Raw genomic sequence first — 8089 nt, 5'->3', positions numbered from 1 at the left:
TAGTTCTGATGTAAGTCTTGCTGGGTACATTTGTACTCACATTTGCTTAATTTATGTTTTGTAGAGAGATGTCAGTCTTGCTAGTAGTTCCACGTGGACCTCGACGTTTAGCTTGATACCTCAGCTACGATCTTGTGCCCTCAGCAGTATCTTGTAGATAGTCAGGCTTCTCAGCCTTTTTCATTTGTAGATGTCTGTACTCAGACATGTTAAGCTTCTGCATGTGCTTTGACTTGTATGCTCTGAATGTTGGGTCATGAGACCTGTGTTTGTAATATCTTGCTCCTCGGAGCCTAATGAATAAATACTTGAGTCATAGAGTTATGTTGTGATGCCATGTTGTATTTACACATATCGAGCATATTGTGTGTATGATTGAAATGCTTGGTATGTGTGGGATCCGACAACCTAGTTGTTTATCCTAGGTAGCCTCTCTTATGGGGAAATGTAGTCTTGTGCTTCCATGTGCCATAGTAGTCCGCTACAGCCCGGTTCACCGGAGTCCTGCTAGCCCAGCACTACTGCTCCGGAACACTTGACTGGCCGGCATGTGATTCACTTCGTTCCTGTGTCTGTCCCTTCGGGGAAATGTCACGCGGTGACATCTGGAGTCCTGCTAGCCTGCTATAGCCCGGTTTCCTGGAGTCCTGTTAGCCCACTTGCTACAGCCTGGATTCACACGCTGCTGACCGACATGTTCGATGTTGATTCATGTATGCCTGTCCCCGTAAGTTAGTGCCATTGTGGGTTCACGACTAGTCATGTCGGCCCGGGTTCTCTGTCATATGGATGCTAGCAACACTATCATATACGTGAGCCAAAAGGCGCAAACGGTCCCGGTCCATGGTAAGGCGACACCCGTGGGAATACCGTGCGTGAGGCGGCAAAGTGATATGATGTGTTACAGGCTAGATCGATGTGACTTAGAATCGGGGTCCTGACAGCTTTGGTATCAGAGCCTGACTGCCTATAGGTTTACCAAGCCAAACTGGTCGAAGTTGTGTCTAGAAATGCTTTAGTTATATAAGGGAATTGATTGTGGAAGGGAACGTAAGGCTATTTTTACTCATTATTCTCATGACCTTCTGATCTGAGTCATCTTATCTTTTTCTACGGGGTTAAGAACTAGGCTTCTGTTCTATCTCTCAGGATGACGTGTTACCAAACCGTAGTTGCCTAGGAATGTTGAGTTTAAGCCTCAGTTCAATTCCTACTACTTCCATGTGTTCATAGCTGGCCTTAGAACCTTGATATTGTGATGTTGAGTGGCTATGCCACCATTTTTGCAGGATGTCTCAAATATTTTTGAGCATTTACAGCCGTTATGTTGTCCGAGTCATCCCAGGTTTCTAAGTAGTCTGATGCATTTGCAAATGCCTTCTTTCCGTTCCCGATGTTTTTTTGGGTCAGTTTAACCACACTAATCGGTGAGTTGAGGTACTCTGTTGCCTCTACATTATGTTGGAGCTATTATTATGACCCTAGGTGTCATAGAGGATCACCTAGTAATCTAGCCATGTTTCGTATTCCTTGTGTGATGATTCTGGCCACCATTCTCGAAAGCATCCCGTGATGCCACTTAGTTGGTAGGCATTCTATTCCTGGGTTCTTGAACCCGAGATTCCCCCCACTTACTTCATGTTGATAGTGTTTGCTAGTTCCTTTAGGTTATTAGTTACCTTTGCATTAGTCCTCGAGGTCTGTGGTATTTCCTTCTTCCGAATACTATGACCCATTTATGGCAGAATTTTGTTGAAACCAAAAGATCACAACAAAGTGCTCTTGATGAGTTATCCATTCTTATTGTGACTCTGCCAATTCTACCTTCTGCATGTGTTATCTGGAAGAAACATGTTGAACTTTGCTCGACATGCTAATCCATGAATCCACAACTCGGAAAGTTATATGTTCCTTGAGTTGTCCCTCTTTAGTTGTCTTCTGACCTTCGTCTATCAATTGATAGTCAAGAGTATGCGTGCATTCGTTCATCGATGCCTATCATTCGTGTGGTCCGTTAAGCTATTCTACTACAGAATGACTAGGAGAATCAAACTCCATCACCTCATCCATATCTAGGATTGGGTCAAAGCAATTGTATTCCGCAGATTAAGAATGCTAATCCAGCTTCTAGTCTGTTCTACCTTGGAGTGTTACCATCTTTCTGTCAGGAGTGTCATGAGAATTGCAACACCTCCTATAAATTCTTGACGCAGTAATACTTCTTGCCATCATTGTTCATTCCTCGATTCCGTGTTATTGTAACTGGAATGCCGACAAGTGTACTGTGATGTGCGAAATCAATACTCCTAGCAACTCCGTTGCTTGGTAGTTAATGGACAATACTCTCAATCTTAGCGTGCTGGTTATTGAATCATCATCCTAAGATTGATCATGATACCTAGTCCATATTTCCGGGTGCGCTCATCGACCAAGGAGTTAGTATTGTGACAATCCCTCGCTCCTTGATCATATCGTCTTGCCTGAAAAGCAAGATTGTTCTCGAGCTTAATAACATATCGGTGGTTCATGATTTTTCGAATATCTTCTCGGAAGTATTACCAGGTTGTCACCTGACCGCTATGTTGAGTTCGTGATCATGTTGGTTTTCCTCCAAACCACCCATTCTCCAAGAATCTGTGTTGGATACCCTGAGCTAGTTGGTTTAAGCTAAACAACAACTTGGAGAGTTGGAAGATGAAAGCTTGTCCGACTTAGTTCATCACTAAGGGATATCCTTGTGTGTGTGTGTGTGTTGAAGAAAGATGATATCTTCATCGACTGATCCCCGTGATCACCTGTTGAATCTATTATCTTGTCCAAACTTTGATTTGAGTGTGGAATATCGTCAAATCAAATCAGAACCAACGATGTTTGTAATGTTGTCTTACTTGCGGTTGTCCCTCGAGCATACACCATTATATCTTTCGGGTCTGACCAATGCTATCACCTTGTTCATGTGATTGTGGAATTCCATTTATATGGAAACCTGGATGAATTGTTGTTGAGCCCATCGACAACATCCTTGTCTTCTCCATGATTTTGTTGGATATCAAGATAGTGTTGGAAACTTTTGTAAGCATTATCTTCATGTCCCGTTCATGAAATACATGTTTGGTGTAAGAAGTGACTTTCTCCAAGTTCACGTGCATTAGGTGCAAGTTGCCGCCGTGAATTCGAGAAAGATTGTTTTTGTTTCCTTTGGAATCATCCCAAGTCAGTCATGTACGTGCGAAGTATTCTATGGTCTGATAGACTGATCATTTTCATTCTATACGTATCCCTAGCACACCAAGCCACTGATTGATTTGTTCAAGGAGAGGAAGTCTCTTCTTAAGAGCAAGACTTATGTAAGGACTTCGATATCCTTGTTGATGGTTCCCCACCTGAACTCGGTAGTGTTTTTATTATAAGACTACTACGTGGTCTTGCTTGTCTGGGACAACATGTTCACATGTGTTAGAAGAACCAGCTCATGTTTTGGAGCTTACTACCATAGTCCATTTCCCGAGAATCTCGCAACGTCATCTCGTCGATTTGTGTTGCAAACTTTCATTTTTCTCTCTAGACTGGATGAGTCTGGAATATTTTGACACCAAACAGATCTGAATCTCAGGCAGATATGATGGTTGGAACGTTTCCCGAGAACTATAATATTGGTCTCTCTGTAACCCGGTAAAGTGGATGTCGTGGCCAACGCACCAGCCGGAAGACCTATTATTGTAGTATCTTGATTGAGGAAGTTGGCCACCTCCCCATAAGGATCTTGCAGGATTTACTTTCGTAGTTATTCCTTATGGATTCCTGTGCTCCCGAAGTCTAACCTTTACTTGATGGCCATGTTGATGCTTTTAAGCATTGACCGTGGTACCTAGTACATCAAGGAAAACAGTAGAAGCAGAGTGCTAAATGTCTCTCGGTCGATCATCCAGATTTGCTTCTTTGGCATTACTAAGGAAAAATCTGAGAAAGTGATGTCCTCCTTTGCATCTGCATCCTCCATCACCGTTTATCATGGTAGTACGATGTGTTGCCAGGATCCTTGGCACGGATGTTGGTAAAACCTTGATGAATACGGAAATGCTCAAGTTCTTGAGAGCACGCTCAGTCATTGGGTTATATCCTCGGTATCAATTGGAATGTGCCTTCCGTTGCCGAGTGTCCTATAACTCTAGTTTCTTCTCCAAACTAAGTATGCCATTCTTTTGAATTCATTCAATTGATCAATTGTGATTTTCCTTAGGCTGGTATAGAGAGTTTCAATGATCTTAGTATCAAAAGTAATTCTTTTTGCCACTTAAGGGAATAATTCTACGACTCACCTTCCCTGAGGTGTTCCGTTATGGTATCATGGGCAATTAACTCCTTGCTACCTTGAACCCCCCCCCCCTCACCATCTATTTAAGCGTCGAATTGTTGCCTACCAATTTGAACCTTCGTCATCTGTTTCACTCCATCCCTCTAGATGTATGTTTCGTGTCTCATCTCGAGAGATGTTGCTATGTCTCGTTCTGTGAGCTGATCGTCAGTTGCTCGATCTTTGAGGAGATCAGTTCCGTAGAATTTCTTTCTGTCATCATCGTGTTGGATGAAGTTCTTAGAGCATGATGTCGAGACAAGATCGTGATTGGATCAACGTTCTTATGAGGCGCAACCTGGATCATGAAGATTGTGTTAGTTTGCTATCCCCCTTCCATCTTACCCTACGCTTGAATCTCGGGACGAGATTCTTATTTCAGTGGGGGTGAGTTGTCACATCCCTAGCTTTACCTTGGCCTTGGACTAGCTTCGTTGTTGCATCGTGTTTAAATTCAAATGAAATTTGAATTGGGGAATTTTCAAAGCCTCAGAATCCTTTTCAAAATGATCAAGATAAAATTGCTTCAAATAAGTCCAAGAAAATGTTCTTGTTATCCTCTGGAAATATTGGCAAGAGGTAAAATCCAAACCAATATTTTTGGTGTCTCAGAAACATTTATTTTGGGCATATGAATTAAATCAATAACTATTTGAATTGGATTTACATCTACTATTAAATAAATATAGGTCCAATAAATTCTGAAATATTTTATGGAGCTTTGGTTTAATTCTTTTAGCTTCTAAAAATATTTCCAGAAGCAACAAAATTGAATTTTTTTCAAAACCAAATTCAAAACAAACCTGAAAACAGAAAACAGAACAAAATTAGAAAAAACAAAGAGAGGAAAAACCCACCTGGCTTACCTGCAGCCCACCTGGCCTAGCACTGCCGGCCCAGCCCACCAGGCCCTCCACCGTCTTCAACCTCCTGCCAGTGGGCAGGAGGGAGTGTGGCCGCTGTGCGCGCCCACGCGCTCCGCGCCACCTCTTGCTTGCCGACGAGCCCCTGGACGCGCGGACGATTTTCCCCGTGTCTTCACGATCCCACTGACCCCCTCTCACTCTCTCTCGAGCTCATCCCCCTCCTCTGCTCTTTCTCCCTCTCACCACCGTCGCTGTCGTTCGCCGTACCCAAGGCGACCGACCACCCCTCGCCCTGCCACTAAGCCTAGAAGCTCCGCCATGTCGTCCTCGACCTCCTCGCTGAGCTACGCAATGCTGAACGCTCTGGAGCCTCGCCAACACCGTCTTCTCCATCCTCGGGTGTCGGAGATCCCCGCCGACATTTCGCCGGACCCCGTGTCTCCCTTGCCTCTCCAGCAGCACCAGAAGAACCGCGGTGAGCCTCTGCACCGTTTTCCCCATACCCCGTCGCCTAATTCACCCTCCAGCCGTCGTTTCCACCGAAGCCGTGAGCTCTTCGCCGCCGGCGATGGTGCAGACGAGGCCATGCGCACTGCAGCCCATGTCGGAGCACTCCATCGTGCTCAGCACGCTTCCCGTAGCACATATCATCCCACCGCTGTCCTCCCCGTGCACCACAATGCGATCCCGCACGCAACCGAACTCCGGCCGCCGCCGCGAGGTTGTTTCTGGCGAGCTCAGGTCACCCCACGACCTCCCACCTGCTCTCCTGGATGCGGGCGAGCAAGGGCTACGCCCTGGTGCCCTCGGCACGTGCATCTGACGCTCGTAGCGCGTTTCCGGCATGCCTCCGCCGCGCTGCATGGTCGCCGGCGGACTAACCCCGGCCGTGCTGATGTGGCCAGGTTAATTAGGCGTTAACCACCTCTTAATCAAACCCAAGAGTCACAGACAGCCCGGCCCCACCTCATAATTAACCACAGGGTTATTCCCTGCTTTAATTAAGCTAATGCTTTGACCCGCCACCTCAGCGTTGACCTGGCCCCACTAGTCAGCCTCTGTTCTTGCCTTGTTACACTGACGTGTGGACCCCAGACATCAGGTTTGACCTGGACCACGCCCTGTTGACCTACTGACATCATGATGATGCAGTGCTGACGCAGTAAAGTTTTCTAGAATTAAAATAAATCAGAAATGATTTATAAATTTCAGAAAATACCCCAAACTTCTAAAAATCATAGAAAATCAACCATAGCTCAGAATTAAATAAATTATATATGGAAAATTATCAGAAAAATTCAAGGAATCCATCTGTACCATTTTCATGCATGTTTCAACAATGTTTGTCCTCTGTTTTGGACAAAACAAATAAAATGCATTTAAATAATCATATATGGAGTTGGAATTTGAATCATGTATTCAAACCAACTTCATTTAAATCATAGCTAGATGCATTAGCTCAAATCACAGCATATTGCCATGTCATGATCATGCATCATATTGTGGAATTGCATTGATTGTGTTCTTTCTCAGTTGCCGGTGTTTGTCCCCTCTCGATAGACGTGGTTCCGACGATGTGATCGATGACACCGATGAAGAACTATACTATCTTCAGAAGTGCCAGGCAAGCAAAACCCCCTTGTTCATTTCGATACAATCCCACTCTCTCGCTCCTGCTCTTTTTTACTGCATTAGGACAACAGCGATTCAACTGTTACATGATGTGGTAGTTGAACCCCTTTCCTCTGCATGACCTGTCATTGCCACAGTAAATAGATGAAACCACTAGCATGAGTAGGAGTTGTTTGAGCCCTGATGTGCCTACTCATTCATGCTTGTTTGTCATGCCTGCTACTGCTTAGAGTTGAGTCAGGTCTGATTCATCGGGGATGAATTGGAATGGTGTTGAACATGTCCTACTGTGTGTGAGCTAAGTGTGTGAACAAGATTTGGTAAAGGTAGCGATGAGAGGCCATGTAGGAGTACATGGTGGGTTGTCTCATTGCAGCTGTCCTCAGGAACTGAGTTCTGTGTTTGTGATCCATGAACAGTTACTACCACACATTGGGTTCCGGTAACTCGGCCCCTATCGGCTTATTAATCAACTCGATCTCTGCCCAGGAGTAGCAACTAGTCTCTGGTGTTTGTAGGTAGTGTTAGTAGTCTACCAAGTGGCACCCGGTACAGGTGGGCTTGGGACAGACTAGGCACAATGGCACGGTGTACCAAGTGGCACCCGGATGGTGGGCTTGGGAACCCTGCTCACATTGTTTGGGGCCGTGAGCGACACCCCAGCCGGATCTCCTTGCGGATGGAACCCGAATAGGCGATAAACCTGGACTAGAGACTTGTTGGTTAGTCAGGTCATGACCGACTCCCTCGCTCGGCTGCCGCTTGAAGGTTGCCGAGGTACATGACGTGTACAGGGCGATAAGTGGCGAGAGCGTGTGTGAAGAAGTACACCCCTGCAGGGTTATCATTATCTATTCGAATAGCCGGATTCCTCGGATATGGAAACTTGGACCCCTTGCATAGTTCATAGACAAGTGAAAGTGGATACTCTAAAATGCACAAGATAAGTGTGAGTGCTATGGATGGCGTTCTCGCAGGGAGACGGGAGCGGATCCATAGTGGTGTATTGGTATGGTGAATTTGTGGAATCGTGTGCGCCACCTCAAAAGAGTTACTTGCAGTCGTAGTTCAGGTTAGCCACTGAGTCAAAGCTGGCTTGCTGCAGTCAAACTCCACCACCCCTTATTGATACTGATGCATATGTAGTTAGTTCTGATGTAAGTCTTGCTGGGTACATTTGTACTCACGTTTGCTTAATTTATGTTTTGCAGAGAGATGTCAGTCTCGCTAGTAGTTC

This window comes from Triticum dicoccoides, chromosome 4A, assembly GCF_002162155.2.
Source record: "Triticum dicoccoides isolate Atlit2015 ecotype Zavitan chromosome 4A, WEW_v2.0, whole genome shotgun sequence".
NCBI classification, from domain to species: Eukaryota; Viridiplantae; Streptophyta; class Magnoliopsida; order Poales; family Poaceae; genus Triticum; species Triticum dicoccoides.
This window is presented reverse-complemented; position numbering follows the sequence as displayed.